This window comes from Petaurus breviceps, unplaced genomic scaffold (assembly GCF_028583685.1).
Source record: "Petaurus breviceps papuanus isolate PSGF00001 unplaced genomic scaffold, PetGlider_PUasm1.0 419, whole genome shotgun sequence".
Classification (NCBI taxonomy): Eukaryota; Metazoa; Chordata; class Mammalia; order Diprotodontia; family Petauridae; genus Petaurus; species Petaurus breviceps.
The window spans coordinates 3,047,075-3,066,479 of record NW_027186324.1 but is presented as its reverse complement, the minus strand read 5'-3'; positions in this window follow the sequence as shown (position 1 = coordinate 3,066,479).

The following is a 19,405-nucleotide window of genomic DNA, read 5'->3' as shown; positions in this document are numbered from 1 at the left end:
AGAGAGAGAGACAGAGAGACAGAGAGAGAGAGACAGAGACAGAGACAGAGAGACAGAGACAGAGAGAGACAAAGAGAGACAGAGAGAGAGACAGAGACAGAGAGAGAGGGACACAGAGACAGAGACAGAGAGGGAGAGACACAGAGACACACACACAGAGATAGAGAGAGGATATTTATTAAGCATTTAATATCTTTATTAGGGAAATAAGAGTTATAGTAAATAGAGCACTGGTCCTGGAGTCAGGAGGACCTGAGTTCAAATTCGGCCTCAGAAACAACACCAAAACTAGCCTTGTGACCTTGGGCAAGTCACTTAACCCCAAATGCCCTCCAAAAAAACACAAACAAAAAAAAGAGTTATAGTGGTATTGCATATTTTGGGTGTAACACTCTATACTGACCCCAAACCACTTTTGAAAAAGAATCACCTCTCACCAGGAGTATAAATTACTTTTATAAGATGAATGGAGGAAAAGAAGAAAGAATAAGGCAAAGAAGGATGGAACATGCAACCTGGATTCATTAATTCCAAGAGATGTATGACAATATATAATGACCCTGTCCAAAACCACCATAGTTTTAAAATAGGAAACAGGTTAATCCTACTGAAGAATGACTAAATAAAATACCTTATTACCTGGAAACTTGATGACCATATTCAGTAAAAAAGACACAATAAAAGAATTTTTAATGTTTTACATATATAGGTTGAGAAAACACAAAGTTTTTTAGTTATTTCTGCAGTTTCCATTGCAGACATTCTTAACCTAATTAAAAATCAGATGCTAGCATTGATATTATTAATAGAAAGAAATTCTAAGCAATATAGGCAGTTCTAACTCATTGAACCATATTCGAGATGTTGGATGATTCATTTAAATGATCCAAGCACCTATATTCCTGTGAACCAAGTATTTAACAATTTAAATTCTTTTAGAAATATTTGATAAACCAATCTAGGAGATAAGCACTAAATGTAAGCTAATGTAACAGACACAACTCCCACTCCCACCCCAACACACACATATCATTTGCTTTAGTACCGAAATTTAAGCTTTAGTAATTAGTGTTCACTACTTAAAAGTATTTCAGAGGTAGCTAGTTGGCACAATGGAAAGGGTGTTGTGACTGAAGTCAGGAAAACTTGAGTTCAAATCTGGACTCAGTTTTGGCCTTCAAATACAGCCCTCAGACTTGCTCTGTCACTTAACCTCTTTCTGTCTCATATTCTTCAACTATAAGATGGGGATAATTCTAGCGCCTTCCTCTTAGGATTGTTGTGATGATCAAATGAAATAATATTTGTAAAGTATTTGGCACTATGCCTCACACATAGTAGGGACACAATAGATATGTATTCCCTTTCTTCCTTCTACAGACAAAAAGAGTGCAACAGTTCAAGAGTAAAGGACAGAGATAAATAAATCTTTAGATTCCAATGGGAATTTTCAAAGAGAATTCAATTATGGATCCTAAAACAAGAAGAAAGATTAGTCCATTTTTCTATGGGTGTTTTATATTTCTTAAGAACAGAATAATCAGCTTTAATATTCTTATAAGGTTATAATATCTCTCCCTTCTCAATAATAGGGTGGGAGGGAGAGACATAAAAGTAATGGACTACTTCAAAGATTTTCAAGTGGAGAATGGGTAACCATATCTCTGATTCTTATTTGTTCTATTCATAGACCATAGCTCACTAATTGAACAAATAGCACCAGGTTCTCTACCCATTCTTACAAAAGAAAATATGCTTGAGATGATTCTTTGTAACATAAAGTACAGTAAATGGTATTGAAATTGAAGGAAAAACATCTAAAGTATTATCATATAATATTCTGTGGAGTTTTGAACTGAAGCTATGGTATTAGGGCATTAAATTCTAAGTTCATCTTTGCCACTGATTGGATGACTATTTACTTTTGAAGGATGTTTTCTTTTCTCTGCAAAAAAGGAAATATGGTCTATACTATTTTCTCTAAGTTCAGTTCTGTCCAAAACCACTTACCCTTTCTGAACCTGTTTCAGTATCTGTAAAATGGATAAAGCTCATACTTACATAGAATCTTACAGTTCACAAAATGCTTCACAATTTAACAGGCAGTACAAACATGGTTAACTTCACTTTACCTCAGAGAACACTGAGGTTCAGGAATTTTAAGTAATTTGTTCAAGGATATACACCTGGTCAGTGGCAGAACAGTTCTAGAATCTAGGTCTCTTCTTCAAAATCTAATATTCCTCCCCCAAAACCACATTGCCTCTCAATGAAGCAGGTACTAATACTTGTCACAACTACACGACATTCTGATAATGGGCTGGAAGTATAGCATAGACCACTGTTAAGGTAAACTATTACCAGCACTTTAACTCATGGGGATATTGTTGAAATAAGTCCAATAGAAGTAGAAATCTAGTTTATCCTACACCATTTCCATGCTAAGTGTCCATATGTGAGATCTTTATTTACCCTGAGGTATCATTTTACAAATTCCAACACACTTGGAAAAGCATGGGATATTTTATTAACTTCTATGTACAGTAAGGAAGACAAAGCAATCAGTAAGAAATTATTATTTCTGGGGGTGGCTCAGTGGCACAGCGAATAGAGTGCCAGTCCTGGAGTCAGGAGGATCTGAGTTCAAATCCGGCTTCAGACACTTAACACTTACTAGCTGTGTGACCTTGGGCAAGTCACTTAACCCCAATTGCCCTTCCAAAAAAAGGCGAGAAAAAGAAGTGAATGTTTCTTAAGTACCTACTTTGTGCCAGGCACCATACTAAGTGCTGGAGCAGAAAAGAAATAGAATGTCTTGTCTAGAAGCACGAACCTCTTTCTTGCTGGAAATATACGGCATATTTAATATTTTCTTAAGTTAAATTTTCAAATAGAATAGGTCATTTCTTTCATAGCAACAATTTCTGAATACGTAAAAGAAAATGGAATATGATATGTAAACTACTATTCACGCAATAAGATAAATGTAAATAATGTTAATTTAAAGTTAAATGATGTATCCTTCAGTAAATCTTCCTCATGATGGAGAAGAAGTAGCCTTGATTTCTTGAAAGTTGTGCCACTTGCACAGTCTGTAGTCACTCTCTTAGATTTCCCCTAATTTCCTTCAAGAAGCATCTCAGAACCCACTTTCTTAAAGAGACTCTTCCCAGGTTAGTGCTTTCTCCTCTTAGATTACTTGCCATATCTTTTGTATTTATCTTGAATGCACCTAGATATTTATGTTTGCTCCCCATTAGACTCTAAGTTTCTTGAAGGTAGTGGCTGTTTTTGCCATTTTTTTGTATCCTCAGCATTTAGCGCAGGACCTGGAAGTTTCACAAGTGCTAGCAGGTGCTTAACAAATAAATGCATATTGATAGTCCTTCCAAACTGCACAGACTTTGAGTATGGTATGTAAGGGACATGGTGACTAAGTACCCATCATATAAAAGCTTAGATCAGTTAAGTTCAGAAAGGCTTCACCATCAGCTGTCTGTCTACAAAGTGACATTTCTTCAGGAACACCAACTCAAGAAACTAAAGGCATGATAGGGTTGCAATCTTATCAAGAGATGGAGTTCTAACACATATAAAGTCATGTATCCTTAAAGTACTGAATAAGCAAATCTGACCTCCAATGCTTATTATATATATAACTTTAAGGAAGTCAATAAACTTCTGTAGGCTTTAGTTTCCTCATCTGTAAAATGAAATGGTTGGACTATATGATCTCTGTGTGAAATGGAAAGAACAAAATCAAGTGAAAGAAAAATAAAGATGACAATAATAATAGCTAACATTAATATCATTCTTTAAGGTTTGTAAAGTGCTTTAGAAATATTACATCACTTTATCCTCTCAACCATCCTGAGAGGTAATTTCTATTAGTATTTGTATTAAAGATGAGGAAATTGAACCCAGAGAGAGATTAAGTAATTGGTCAAACAGCTAGTATATGTGTGAAGAAAGATTTTTAACTCAGGTCTAATTTCAGTACTCTCTATCCAGTGTACCAGTGTACCCTCATTTTTCTGTTTTTTTTAAAATTATCTTCTAATATTTAAACAGTTGTCTTCAAGCATATTAAGCATGCTTACTGAGCTTCACAACTTACAAAGAAAAACAATAGCAGTCTTTATAAAATGTGAATAATTGTATGTTTACTTTTTAGAAAGAACGAGACCAAAAAGACTAATGGCAACCCTTTTTATCTCCTATACTCTTCCTCTCTTTTTTATAATAGAATCTAACTGTGCTTGTTGTTATTCATCAGCTTAATAGGTTGCTTGGGCCTTTTTTTATAAATTGAGTCATCCCACCTCAGATTGCTGAATGTGACCTATCCTGTCTAGTGCTTCCCAGTAATCAATACCAAAGGAGAAATTAGGGTAGTCACCAGAGAATGGTTGCCTTATTCATGACATAATAAATGAAGTAAAGAATTTCAGTGGCACATCTCCTAAGCTTTTTCAGTCAAAGCTTATCCTACATTATCTGCTTACTAAGAGAAGAATGAAGACATGAAATATGCTTCAATGCCTTTACCAAGTTGCACTGGCAGTGTTGGCTCTTATGGCAAAGAAATGAAAGAACTAAAGGAACCAAAATAAGCTAGTTTCAGATTCCATTATAGGTGTTCTCATTGAAAGAGATACGCATTGCCCATGGAAATAATAATAATAACAATAGGGCACTTTTATATGACATAAGATTTACAAAGTGTTTTCCTCACAACAATTCTGTGAGAAAAGGAAATATTTTTTATCTCCATTTTATAAAAAGAAAATTGCAGATCAGGGACATTAAATGAATTACTAAAAGTCATGGGGCTAGTAAAGTAGTAAGTACGGAATCTGGAAGTCAGATTTTTAAAATCATGAAATATTTTGTGTAGTGCGTTAGGCTGGTCAAATAGACTAATTTATCTTGAGTCAAATGTTAAGTTAATCAAAACTTTATGTTCACACTTGATCACTTAGTGATATTGAATAAATCAACTTAAGGATGCAACTTCTATTAACAAATACAATTAATAAAATATTTGTTTTCTCTGATTTTGTAGAAAAGAAGGAGAAAACTCATGGTTTGAATCCCATACAGAACATTTTAATAAAACAGATTTTATAAATATAAATTAATTTTAGACAACCAATTTTTTATTCAATGTCTTAAACAAAACTATAGAATAACAATGTCCTGAAAACCAAAAAATAGAATATCTATGAACTGAATATCATTCCTTTACAAAATGAACTTTCAAATTATCATTAACTATTGAATTTTTATATCCCCAAAATGCTTAATAAATGAATCTTTATATTAATTCAAACTTCACTGGCCTACTTATAAAGCTAATCCTAATCACTTGCTTAAAACTCTAAAAACTTTGATAAATTAAACTACTTATTCCTGGCAGTTTTTTTTTTATCATATTTGTCCTTCACTTTTTTTGGTGACAAAAATATGGTTATATATATGAGTCAGATTTTAGTCCTCTTAAAGACAATTTAAAATGTAATGAATAATGATATCCTTCTATGCATTTTAATGCAATTATTTTTAAGAGAACATAAGTTCTGGAAATTAGAGATCATTAATCTTGACAACTATGCCCAGAAAAAGTTGCAGAACAAATTGATTATATGGTTGGTGAGCATACAGAAAATTATAATGACTGCTTGGAGCTATAATAAGTTAAACAACATGAAATAATATCAATTTCCTCTTTTCCTTTTTATTTTAGTAGGTAAGACAAATACAGTAGATATAACTTGACTTTATTTCATCAAGGCATTTTAAAAAAATTCCAATCCCATAATATTCTTGCAGACAATATTGAAAAATGTGAGTTAGACAGGAAGGTAGTCAAGTGAACTTGTAGCTTTTGAACAATCATGCCACCATAATTATATTTAATGCCCATAACAATGTTTTAGAGTTGATGGATTCTAGATTCCAGAAAGTAACAAATGGATTAAACTGATGCCTATCTGGAATTGTTTTTATGGGAACATTTTTTTCATCCTATGGCATAGGTGTTACTAGATTTAGACTAAGTCAACATTGTGGCATATAGAACAGAAATCATTGTTAACAAAACAAAAATGGGAAGAACAATGGATCAGAAAAAGTATAGACAAAAGAGATCCTTGCTAAAGCATTAACGATGTGGTTTACAAGATAGGTGACAGAGGAATATTATATAATTGTTTGTTTTAAAATGAATGACATTACTTTAAAAAAAAGAGAGGTCATCAATGCACACTGAACCATTTCCTTTCTCTTTCATCTCATAGAAATCTTTGGCAATTAATTTATGCATGCATCGAATACATCTTTGATAAACTTATGAGAAAGTCACAGTCATGCTTTATCAAATGATTTCATATAGTAGATAATATCTTCATAGTGACTAAGTTTAATAAAATCTATAAATAATATATCACAATGTTTGTTATAATCTAATTATTAAAATCTTTACTCAGTTGAGGATATATTCTAATAACATATGATTTGTGCATATGTTAAAATCACATAAGATTCTTTGATAGATGTAAACATAATACTTTAGTCAACAGCAATCTATCAATATAAAGTTTAATATAAAATAGGGAAATTTATACTCATCAAACTAGTTGCTAATCTCAAGGAGAGTATCCTGCACATAATCCAAGTATAAGATTAACTTTATGAGGAAATTTCTAGAATGCTCCAGCTGACAAATGGTAGGTATTGTGCTGATTATGTGAAGCCTGAAGATATTAAAAGGCCTCTCAAAAAAGTTCATAATCACATAAGAAGAGACTGGTCTAATCATTAATATTGAAAAAAATACATAAAGAATTAAAATTGGGGTGGCTAAGTGGCACAGTGAATAGAACACCAGCCCTGGAGTCAGGAGGACCTGAGTTCAAATCTGTCCTCAGACACAACACAAAACTAGCTGTGTGACCTTGGATAAGTCACAGCCACAGTTGCCCTACCTTCCCCCTCCAAAAAAACAAACAAAAAAAAGAATTAGTATTTCCCAAACTATGACACACAATTGCATGGGGAATTAGTACATCCATCTGGGACAGACACTGCAGATAAACTATGAAATTGTACCAAATTTTTAGTGATCCTGAGTTAATTCCTTGACCCAGGAACTCTTCTTTATAATATTGTTATTATTCTACTGATGCTGTATGGACATAATTTGTAAAACACCACTATCTCTGAACAATTAAAGCTATAGTTGACCCAGAGGGCAATAAAGAAATTTCTGGTAATTACACATACCTAGAACATGTTGCCAGTGCTAACTTGCACACAAGAAATGGTGTAAACAATGTCATCCAGAAATTATATAGGAAAGGAGGCAGGTCATTCATGTGTCAAGGGTAAAGGAAAGACATTCTGAATAATTCACTGGTATTCACAGAATTTTAAAAGATCTCGAACAAGGCCTATAGTGTATCAGATAGATCTCCATTACAGAAATTGTGGAAGAAAATGGAGCTGAATCACACAGCAGAAGAGGGTCTGAATAAGCAGTCTGTAACATCAGATTGTCTCATCATTGTGGCCCATTATATACTAAAATCTAAGTTACTCTGGAGGGAGGTCTCTAATACACATTAGTGTCTCTGACCCTTCTATTTGGGAATATTTTTTGTCATGGTATGGAATGAAACAGACTCCTACATGTACACACACATGCATATATATGACAAATTGGGAGGGCCAATACTTCAATAATAGAAAAGACATTTACAATTATCCTTAATAGACTATAAATATAAACCCAAACCAAAAAACATGACATTTACTATGAATTGATTTTAATTACATAAGAATAAAACGGGGAGATATATTTTGATAATAACTTGTGTGAAAAGGGTCAGCAGTTCAACATCACCCAAACAACTACTAAGAATAAATTCATTCCATCTAAGGGAGGTATATGATAGTGACAATGGGTCATACTTAGAGTGAAGGAGAAGTAGATTCAAATGACGTCTGAGACACTTAACAGTTTTGTAATCTTGCTTGATACAATTCACTTCTTGTAGCTTCAGCTTCCTCATCTACAAAATAAGAATTACCATGCTGGCACTATGTAACTCACATGTTTGCATATTTGTTTAGGGTAGAGGTTGAAGAAAGTTTGCCCATGAAAAGCCAAATAACTAAGTTATTATGCAGTTCTAATTTTGTATTTACACTATATGTTGTCTTTGCTTTATCCAGAATAAAAAGAGCTGTCCTACTGTGTTCTGCATAGATCAGACCATACCTTGATCATTGCATTTGACCATGGGTACATTAATAACCAGGAAATATTTAAAGAAAGCCAAGACGAACAATGGACCCTGCTAAATGGACCTGCCACTTCAACAAAGATTAAATGGATTGAGGAGAAGAGCAGGCCAAATCAGAACATGAAAATATTTTATGTGTTATGCAGATAGAGAGAATTCTTATTCTATATTGTCACAGAATTCAGAACTAAGAACAATGGAATAGGAAGGTTGATTTAAGTGCAAAGCAAGGAAGAAAATTTTTTTACCAGTTTTCTAATGTAGAGTATACTGTTCAGAAAACAATGAATTCCTCATCAGTGGTAATGTTTATAAAAAGAGTGAAGCATCATCTATGAATGAGATTGTGGTAAGAATATCCTCATTGGTATTCAGGTATTGATCTAATTGTTTTCTAACTTTATTTCCAATTCTATGAGTATGTGATTCAGCCTTTACAATGCATAGTGGCTATGTCAATTATATTGTGTGACTTTTAGTACACCATAAGACCCAGGAAAGAGAGGAAGAAATTCTTTCTCAAGAAATTAAAACGTTTTCATTTTTCTTCTAAAGGAGAAGCCTAAAGAAGAACCCAAATCATCCCTTCTCTCCACTTACACAGACACCACCTACTTGAGACCCTTATAGCTTTTGCCTTCTGATTGGATTCCTTGCCTCAAGTCTTTTCCTACTCCAAACCATCCTCTACTAAGTAGCTGAAGTGATCTTCTCAAAGCATAGATCTGACTATATCACACCTCTGTTAAATGAAGTCCAAAAACTTTTTATTTTTTCTGCTTTTCAATCAAAGCTCTTTTGAAACTGAATCTTTCCACTATTTTCAATCTTTTAACGCATTATAATTAAGATTTGTTTATGGGGCATGCTAGGTGGCACAGTAAATAGAGCACTGGCCCTGGAGTCAGGAGGCCCTGAGTTCAAATCCAGCCTTAGACACTTGACACACTTACTAGCCACATGACTTTGGGCAAGTCACTTAACCCCAATTGCCTTCCAAAAAGAGAAAAAAAAAGATTTGTTCACTTATTTTCAGTCATGTTCAATTCTTTACAACCCCTTTTGGTATTCTTGGCCAAGATTCTAGAATGGTTTGCCATTTCCTTCTCCATTTGTATAACTGTAATTTATACCATAATGAAAAATTTTTAAATGAATGATTTTGATAACTTTTACAAACTAATGAAGAATGAAATGAGGAGAAACAGAAGAATAATTGATGCATTAACTATGATATAAAGACAAACAATTTTGAAAGCTATAAGAGCTATGATCAATAAAATATCCATCCATGATTCAAGAGGACCAATGATGCAACAAATTGTCCACCTCTTGACAGAGAGGGGATGGATTTAGGGTGAAGAATGAGACATATATTCTTGTATACAGTCAATGAATAAAGTGTTTTGCTTGAATATGTATATTTGTTACAAGAAATTTATTTGTTTTTCTCATTTTTTATAATGAAGTGAAGGGGCAGAGGGAGAGAAAATAGATTTCTCTTAATAAAAAAAATACTTTCAAATATAGAGGAGGGTTGCCACAGATGTGGGATGCTTTTTAGGTGTCAATGTACTGTTAATTTTGCTTAACTGTATTACTTTGTTACAAGAGTTCTTACAGAGTGTGGGTAAACTGAAAATGCTTGTAATAAAAAATAAAACATCAATAAAATTTAACATACACATTACCTTCTCCACACTAGCTTACTTAATGTTCCTCACATGCAAAGTGTCATTTCCATATCTTGCATATACTAATATGTATATATTTCTCTGCTACTAGAATGCAAACTTCTTGAGGTAGACACTATTAAAATTTTTTTTTCTTAGTATTCCCAGAGCTTATGAGTAATTAAATGTTTGTTGAGGAATCAGTTAGTTGACTACTTCTCCCCTTGTACATAAATCAAATTAATTATTTTCTTTAGTAAGTTGTCTGACCATGCTTTGTCCTAAATCTTTAAAGTCTTCAGTTCCTTGGAATATTATGGAGTCATTTTAGGAAACAGAGTTCAGCAAACATTTTCACATGAATGCTATGACCAAAACAAGACAACTTAAAAAACTGTCAAAATCATAGAACTTATTTTCTAGTGAATGTTTTCCCTGGGATATTCACTGCAAAATGTTCAAAATTCAGTGTAAAATTTCTAAGTTTTATGGACTGGATATGGATTAATATCAACTAGATAAAAATTGGGAAGTCTAATTATAATTATTTTCAGAAATCTCTGGGAAAATTAAGATGACAGCAGATTAATTAGTTAAATTAATTAATTCACAGAGATTAATAAAATTGAAATTAAGAAAACTATTGAACTAATAAGTAAAACTAAAGGTTAGTTTTATGAAAAAATTCCAACACAATAGATAAATCTTTTGTTAATTTGATTTTTAAAAAGAAATAAGAAAAGCAAATTACCAGTGTCAAAAATGACAAGAGTCATTTTCTTGGATGAAGTGATTGTTTCTGTGATTTGTGGCTTGCCCCACTCATTCTTTAGGATTAGATTACTTAGTTTCCATTTAATTTTTAGTCTATCCATGGCCCTCCATTACATGTAATTTTTATTGCACCATGATTTGAAAAGGATGCCTTTAAATGTTCTGCCTTTTTGCAGTTTATTGTGAGGTTTTTATGCCTTAATACATAGTCATTTTTTTTGTCATTTTTAATCCCCATTCATTTTTATCCAGAGGTCTACCATATCTACCTTTTCTAAAATTCTATTCACCTCCTTGTTTATTTTGTGGTTAGATTTATGTAGTTCTGAGAGAGGGAGTTTGTGGTCCCCCAAAAGTTTAGTTTTGCTGTCTCTAAGAATTTGCATGCTATACCACTTAGTGTATATATATATATATATAGTAATAACAATACTTCATTGTCTATGGTACCTTTTAGCAGGATGTAATTTTCTTCTTTTTCTCTTTTAATTAGATCTAATTTTGCTTTCTTTTTGAGATCAAGATTATTACCCCTGTTTTTCTTTATTTTATTTTTACTTTGGCTGAAACATAATGTATTCTGCTCTAGTCTTTTTACCTTTGCTCTGTATGTATCCCTCTTTTTCAAATATGTTTCTTCTAAACAACATATTGTAGGATTATGCCTTTTAATCCACTCTGCTATCCTCTTCCATTTTGTGGGAGAGTTTATCCCACTCACCTTCACAGTTATAATTATTATCTGTGTTTTATTCTCTATCTTCCCCACCCATTTTATACTCTTCTCTCTCCTTTCTCCCCTTCTCTTCTCACCAGTTTTGCTGTTGACTACCACCTCCCTCAATCTTCTCTCCCTTCTATCAGCCCTCTCCCTTGTTTTTCCCTCCTCCCATATGTTCTACCCACTCCCTCCTCTTTCTTTCTCCATTCCCCTCCCTACTTACTATAGGGTAAGTTAGATTTCTATACCTAAATGAATGTGTTATTCCCTCTTTGAGCCAAATCTGATAAGACTAAGGTTGAAACAATGCTCATCTCCCTCCCTTCTTTCCCTCTATTGTAATAGGTCATTATGCCTCTTCATGCTATGTAATTTACCCTCTCCTTTCTTCTTCTCCCAGAACAATTCGTTTCACCACTTAATTAGATTTTTTAGCATCACATCAAAGTCAGCCTATACCCATGCCTATTTCTATATATACCCTTTCTAAATGTCATAATAAAGATACAGTTCTCAAGAATTATAATTTTCATCTTCCCACATAGGAAGGTAAAGAGTTTGCCCTTATTGAATACTTGCTTTTTTTCCTTCCCTGTTTACCTTTTTATAACTCTCTTGGCTTGTATTTGAAGATCAAACTTTCTGTTGAACTCTGTTTTTTAATCTTCGTCAGTATTTTCTCTTTGATCTGATAATTCTAAAATTTGGCCACAAAATTGCTTGATGTTTTCAACTTAAGATCTCTTTCAGGAGGTGATCTGTCAATTTTTTCAATGACTATTTTACTCTCCAGTTCTAGGACATCAGGGCAGTTTTCCTTGCTAATTTCTTGAAAGATGCTGTTTGGATTCTTTTTTGTGATTGTGACTTTTGGGTAGATCAATAATTTTTTTTTTGTGGAGGGGGGAAGGCAAAGCAATTGGGGTTAAGTGACTTGCCCAAGGTCACACAGCTAGTAAGTGTCAAATGTCTGAGGTCAGATTTGAACTCAAGTTCTCCTGACTCTCGGGCCAGTGCTGTATTCACCCTACCACCTAGCTGCTCCATAATAATTTTTAAAATTTTCTTTCCTGGTCAATTGTCTTTTCAATGAGATATTTTATGTTTTCTAATATTTTTTTCATTCTTTTGATTTTGTTTTACTGATTTTTGATATCTCATAGAGTCGTTAGCTTACACCTGCCCAGTTCTAATATTTGGCAAATTGTTTTCTTCAGTTAGCTTTTGCATCTCCTTTTCCATTTATCCTGGCTCCTAATTCTCAGTAAGTTTCACTCAGGGAGCAACATACACTTGGTCCTCCCAGATCCATCTCTTAGAATAAAAGAACAAGTCAGAGGTAGGCCTTGCCCTGGAAACATCAGAGTATTAGGCAAAGGTTGAGGCTGGATTATCTTCTGGACACTCTTCAGTTTAACAGCATCCTTCATAAAATGGAGCACTTAGGAGAAAAAACAACAGTTTCTAGGTGCTTTGACCATGACAGTAAGTGATATTATCACCTAATTCCAGCATGATTTCCAACTTTTAATTTGTAGTAGTTTTAAATCAGTTCTGATAGCAGTGAATACTCACTCACTTGATATACTTTTTCCATTAGTACCTTTTGATAATCCACATTCAGTCATCAAGGAAGGAAATAAGCACTTTTTAAGCACCTATTATGTGCCAGGCAGTTTACTAATGTTAGCTAATTTACCCTCACTAAAAACCCTGAGAGTTAAGTGTTATTATCCTAATTTTATAGCTGAGGAAACTGAGGCAAACAGAGGTTAAATGATTTGCCTGGAGTCACAATGACTAAGGCTGACTTTGAATCCAGATCTTCCTGACTACAGTTCTACTATTCATTCTGTCCATTATGTATAGCTATCTTATTCACTGCTTATTTAGCATTCTACTTGTATGCCATGCTTGTATGCCAAGCACAACTAAAAGTAATAAGAATTACACAATTTTTTCTATTTATGCCCCTGCCTCTCTAACCACTCCTACATTATCTTTGTTCAGTCCTCCTAATTTCCCCCCTAGAAGAATGTAGTCTTCTTGTAGTCTTTATATCTACAATGCATATACCAGTGCACTCAAATACTTGTTGAAATGAATACTAAACTCTTTAATGGGTTCTGTTCTCTTTTCTCCCTAAATTTCACCCCTTAGCATTCTCATACTGCTATGCAGGTAACACCCAAGTATATATCTCTAGTTCCTCATTCCCCAGCTCTAGATCTATCTTTACTATTGCCTACTAGTTCCTGACTGTTGAGCAGGTAAGCCTGCTTAACACCACTAGGTGTCCTATTGGCACCTCAAATATCATAGAATCATGGTTTCCAGGAGTTGGAAAGGACATCAGAGGCTAACTCAACCAACCCACACCTTACCAAGAATCCTGTCTACAATATCCCTCATGATCATCCCCATTCAAAATGAAACTTACCATCTTTACCTAGAAATTACCAAGTCCATTTTCTCACTTATCTATTTCTGTAGATGATGCTATAGTCTTCCAGTGCATATTTGGGTATTATCTTTGATTGTTCCCCTTACCCCTATTCTTAGGATGGATTTTTTAAATAGTTGTGAAGCTTAGTAGTTCTTGTAATGTAATGGCCACCTCAGCCATCAAAATGCAATCTGTAACTAGAATCTGCAGGGAATCTTTTCTATTTGGACTCTGTGCTGGACATTCTCCATGACAGTCACCAAAATGTCTCTTGTTTTATGTCTCATTTCGCATTAATAATTGAGATCATTCAAAAAAGTTATAAATTTTAGATATATAAGGTAAATTTGTATGATATATCAATAGGAGTCACCTTACTGGAAAAGAGTCTTTAAGATTAATTTTTTTGTATGACCAAATTAAGTGCTTAAAAAAATTAGTCATCCAACAAATCTACTGTTCTCCACCCCCACCCTCTCAAAATGGTTCTATGTGGAATAGTGGATAGAAGACTAGCTTTTGAGTGAGGAAAACTGGGAATCAAATATTGCTATGATACATATTACTCATTTAGCCACAGGGACATTTAATTCCTCCAATGCCCCCAAGAAAATATGTAAGGCTATAAATCACGGAGGAGTTGTTCATCTGCATTAACAGAAGGAATTTCTATATCAAAAATTCACTGTACTTATGAAATCATATCTCTAGAAAAAAAGAAAAAGAATTACTTATGTGTCTTTAGTACAACTCTAACTGGTATTCTTGATTTAACTATTTTAACTTATTTTTATTTATCTTCTTTATATTAACTTCATACATGCTTACACATACATAATCTTGCCTTCTCTCCCCCCATTATAAGATATGTCTATTGCAAGTAGAATGCCTTTCATTCTTTGTACTTATACTTACCCCCAGTACCTAGCACTGTGCCATGCCTATAGTAGACACTCTATAAATACTCATTATACTTATTGATTAATTCTTTTTTTGGTGTTTCATATATGTATATATTGTTTTTTCTTTCCAGGAAATCTCATTTTTGAGGTGGGATTTGTATTTAAGAAAATTCCCATGTTATGACAAAGAAAATTTATAGTAACATAATAAAAAGTTTGTATAATGTTTTTTATTTTAAATATGTTTTCCATGTTATATTATTTTTATGATAATCAGGTGAATTAGGAATGGCATTAATTTCCTTGTGAAAGTAGCATAGTGGGGTCTAGACTGAAAGGTTTTCCTCCCACTTCCAAAGTGCATATTGAAGAATTTATAAAGCAGATATGGGAAAAATCATAATACTCATTAGAATATAAGTACATAAATAATCTAAATGTTTACTCAATATATTAAAATGTAATGAGCATAACTTTTGCTCAACAGAAGACAAAAGCAGGAATTATTGAAATATCACAGTCTACCCACAAACCTAGTTCCCTCTCCCACAATTGAATCTATAGGGGAGAATGGTATACAATTACAAAGTAATCTATCAGAGCTATGCGGATGATGAAACTCTGGAATGTAGGCTTTTAGTAATAATATGTACCACAGAAAACAATGTCTCTGCTGGTTGCCTCCCTTTTGGTCCTTACCTCATGCTGGGCAAAGTTATTCTTCTACTGCTATCAAGCTAATATAGCATTAACAGAATGTTTTTGCTCATAGCCAACCTTAAAAGGACTCTGTAAAGAAGTGTTATGTTATATGATTGACAAACAGTTCCATTAAGCCAGAGAAATGCCAAAGTTCTCAGATCTGCAAATAGCAGGGGATTTTACTTTGTCCTGTCACCTTCTCAAAGCAAATAGAGTTTACAGCAAACCAGATATAAGACTTTTCTTTTCTGTTCCCTTAACACAGGCAACCTCAGGCTATAGATGACATTAGGAATCTCTACATAGAGGCAGGACTTCATTCTCTTCTGATAGCCAAGTTAAATAAGGAGATAGCAGGATCACACCTAGCAGTCCTTAATGAAATCAAGTGACCTGACCCAAATAAACTTTATCCCTCAAGAACTGAAAAGAATTAAAAAATGTCATTGCTGAACAATTTCTCAGTGATATTTCAAAGATTATGGAAAATGGGAAAGCTAGCAAAAATTTAGAGGGGGACAAACATCCTGATTTTCAAAAAGGAAAAAGAAAGGAGCCAACACACTATAGGCTGGTGTGCTTGACTTTGAATTTCATTAAAATTATAGAATGCATCTAGGTTACATCACCTAGATTCATGAATATTATCTGAAAAGAAAACACTAATAAAAATTTAGATTCACTATTTCTTTTTTTTTTTCTAAACTGGAGACCAGGGTAATGCTTTGGATATCATGTACCTGTATATAGTATAGCATTTGATAAATTGTATAATATTATTCCTGTGTAAGAGGTGGAGAGAAACTAATCTAGTTAGAAGGATTTGGAACTGATGATATAACAGGATTCAAAGAACAACAATTAATTTTTTAATATCAGTTTAATATTAATATTTTTAATATCAGTTTAGCAGGAGAGTGGCTGAGATCTGTGCTTGACTTGTACTTTGTATTTATTTTGCTAATCATTTGGATAAATGCATATAGGCATACTGATAAAATTTTCAGATAACATAAAGTTCAAAGGGATAATTTTAAAAGGAGGTTTTACATTTGATAATGCATGTAAAAGAGAAGAATTCTAGTTTATTGAATGGAGGATGAGTGACATGACCAGACCTATGCCTTAGGAAAATCAATTTGATAGCTGAGTGAAGGATTGAGTAGAGTGGGAATGACTTGAAACTGACTGTAATGTAGGTAGTAAAAATAATATGATCTTTTGGGGCAGCTAGGTGGCTCAGTGAATAAAGCACCTATTCTGAAGTCAGGAGGACCTGAGTACAAATCTGGCCTTAGACACATAAAACTGACTAGCTGTGTGACCTTAGGCAAGTCACTCAACCCCAATTGCCCTCCCTCCCCCCTGCAAAAAGAAATATATATATATATATATATATATATATATAATCTCTCTTATAGATGAGAAATCAGTATCAGGTAGGCTAAGTGGAATGCTATGAATCACACAGTTAGTAAATACAAGAAAAGTGATACAAATCAAGCTGTCTCAACTACGAGTTTAACTTACTGCCTTTCCTTCTTCATGGAATCACATGAGATGAGCTTTAGAATGTGGGGAAGTTTTCTCAAATGGGAAAGATTCTGTTTGAGGAGGGTAAGAGAGATGATGGGGGATAATAAGAATAATTCAGGAAAAAGAAAAGTACTCAAGATACAAGCAAAACAAATCAAAATATTTTATATTTATGTAAAAGTATGTCTTCCTGAAGAAGTCTATCACCTCTCTTACAAGCGGTAGGGAAAATGCTTCATTAACAACCTTTTGAAGTCCTGAGATGCAGTGATAAAGTGATTGGAGCTAAATCTTTCAAAATTGCATTGCTTAGGCAAGGCCAAAATAGCAGTGATAGGAAACAATGCAACGAGACACAAACTTCTCCAAACAGATCTAGAAAATATACAAGATCAAATCCTTTGTCCAATCCAGTTTGGTGTAGGGAGAAAGAGGGATTTCTAAGGACAGGAGGGATGGTTCCTTGTAAGAAGCACAGTAAGCATAGTATTCTAGGGCTCAGAGAGAAACTGTATACCAGGAGAAGGGGTGGTCTAAGACCATGCCAGGAAATAGGCAAACCCACAATGGGGTACTGCTATGGGGATAAGTGCCAATTGCCTACTTTGTCTCCTACTGCCCAGTACTCAGTCTGAGATCCAGAATGGAGTGAAAAACCTACCTGACAACAATGAAGTCTTTTGAAGATACAAAGATGCTGGGTGTTGTACTGAGAAAAGTGGATATTCAGAAGTCAGCAGCAGAAATAGTGATGCGGATCAGATCTCAGGTACAAAGCAGACTTTTACTTATAATGTCTATCAGTCTGCAGGGAAATTCTAGAACAGAGGGGACCCTGCAATTCTCTGGTTTTCAGCCACCACAACTTTCTAGTTAACTGATAGGGGCTAAGTCCAGCAGCAGTTTACTCTTGCTCAGACCCAAACCTAGTTAAAGAGCTCAGGTTGGGAGTGAGGGAAAGAAAACAGACTTTGTTCTGGATCAAACCACTTTGGGAGTACTGAAAACTAGCAAGGCCCTGAGCTGTCTGTGAGATCCTGGAATAATACAACATTCAATACCTCAAGAAAGCAACAAAAAGATAAATCCAGACTTTTCCAGAAGTACCCTACAGCCCAGCCCTAATATCAAGTCCAAAGTCAGCAAATAGACTGGAAGAATGTGCAAACAAAAAAGAACTTCACATGGTGATAGCTCAGCTCAAGACACAAACATTTAATGGATTACTCCAAAACATTGACAAGCATACTTTCTTTGTCACTCTCCTCTTTGGGGTATGTGAACTAGTAGTCATATACTGAATTATATAACTGAATAACTGAGTTTAAAGGTATATATAGTTTAGTAAATTTAGGGGCATAATTTAAAATTGTTTTCCACAATGTTTGAACCACTTCATAGATCTATAAATAATGTGTTAGTGAACCTTTCCAACCACAGTTTTTCACATACCATCTTTTTCATTTTTGACAATTGTATGGGCATGAAATAAAGTTTCAAAGGTGTTTTAATTTGTATTTCTCTTATTGGCAATTATTTATATAACTTTTGATGTGGTGATAGTTTGTTATTCTTTCTGAAACTTCCTGTTCATATCATTTGGCCATTTATCCTTTGGGGAATAGTTCTTAGCGAATTATATCAATTACTTAAAATTACACTGTAATATGAGAAAGTTGCTGTTTTTCTCTTTATCATTTTTTACCACAACAATTGTGCTTGTGTAAAATTTTGCCATTTTATATATTCAAAACTTTCTATTTTATCTTTTTTGGATAATCTAGATCTTATGTAGCTAAGAATTTCCCCTGGGGGGTGGAGTCAAGATGGCGGAGAAGAAGCAGGACCTCCACCTGGCTCTGGCTTCCACCTTCCCCAATCCATTTAAAAAGGGAACTGTGAACAAACTTTGGAGCTGCAGGCCCCACAAATTGACACAGAGAAGCTAACCTCCTGCTGAGGACTCCCCAGCAGGCTGGCAGGAATCTGCCAGCGAAGTACTCAGGATGCCGAGCCCAGGCCCTTGTGAGCCAGAGGTTTAAGCCCCAGGGCGGGCCTGACCAGCCGCTGGCCAGAGGGACTCCAGATCAGCAGCAGCTGTGGCCGTTTCCAGATTTATCAACACATAGATGCTAAGGACAAAGTGAGAGGTCAGTGCAGTGTGGACTTTGGGATCAGTAGTAGGGAGTGCACCAGATTCTACCCCCAGGGTGAGAAGCCACTGAGATGCCTGGCACAGCCAGCACCACGTGGCAGCTTCAGCTCCTGGCCTGCAGACTGTAGGGGGACCAAGCGACCAGTCTGAGGGGTAATTGCTCTTGCTTTAACCTTCCTGGATCTGGATT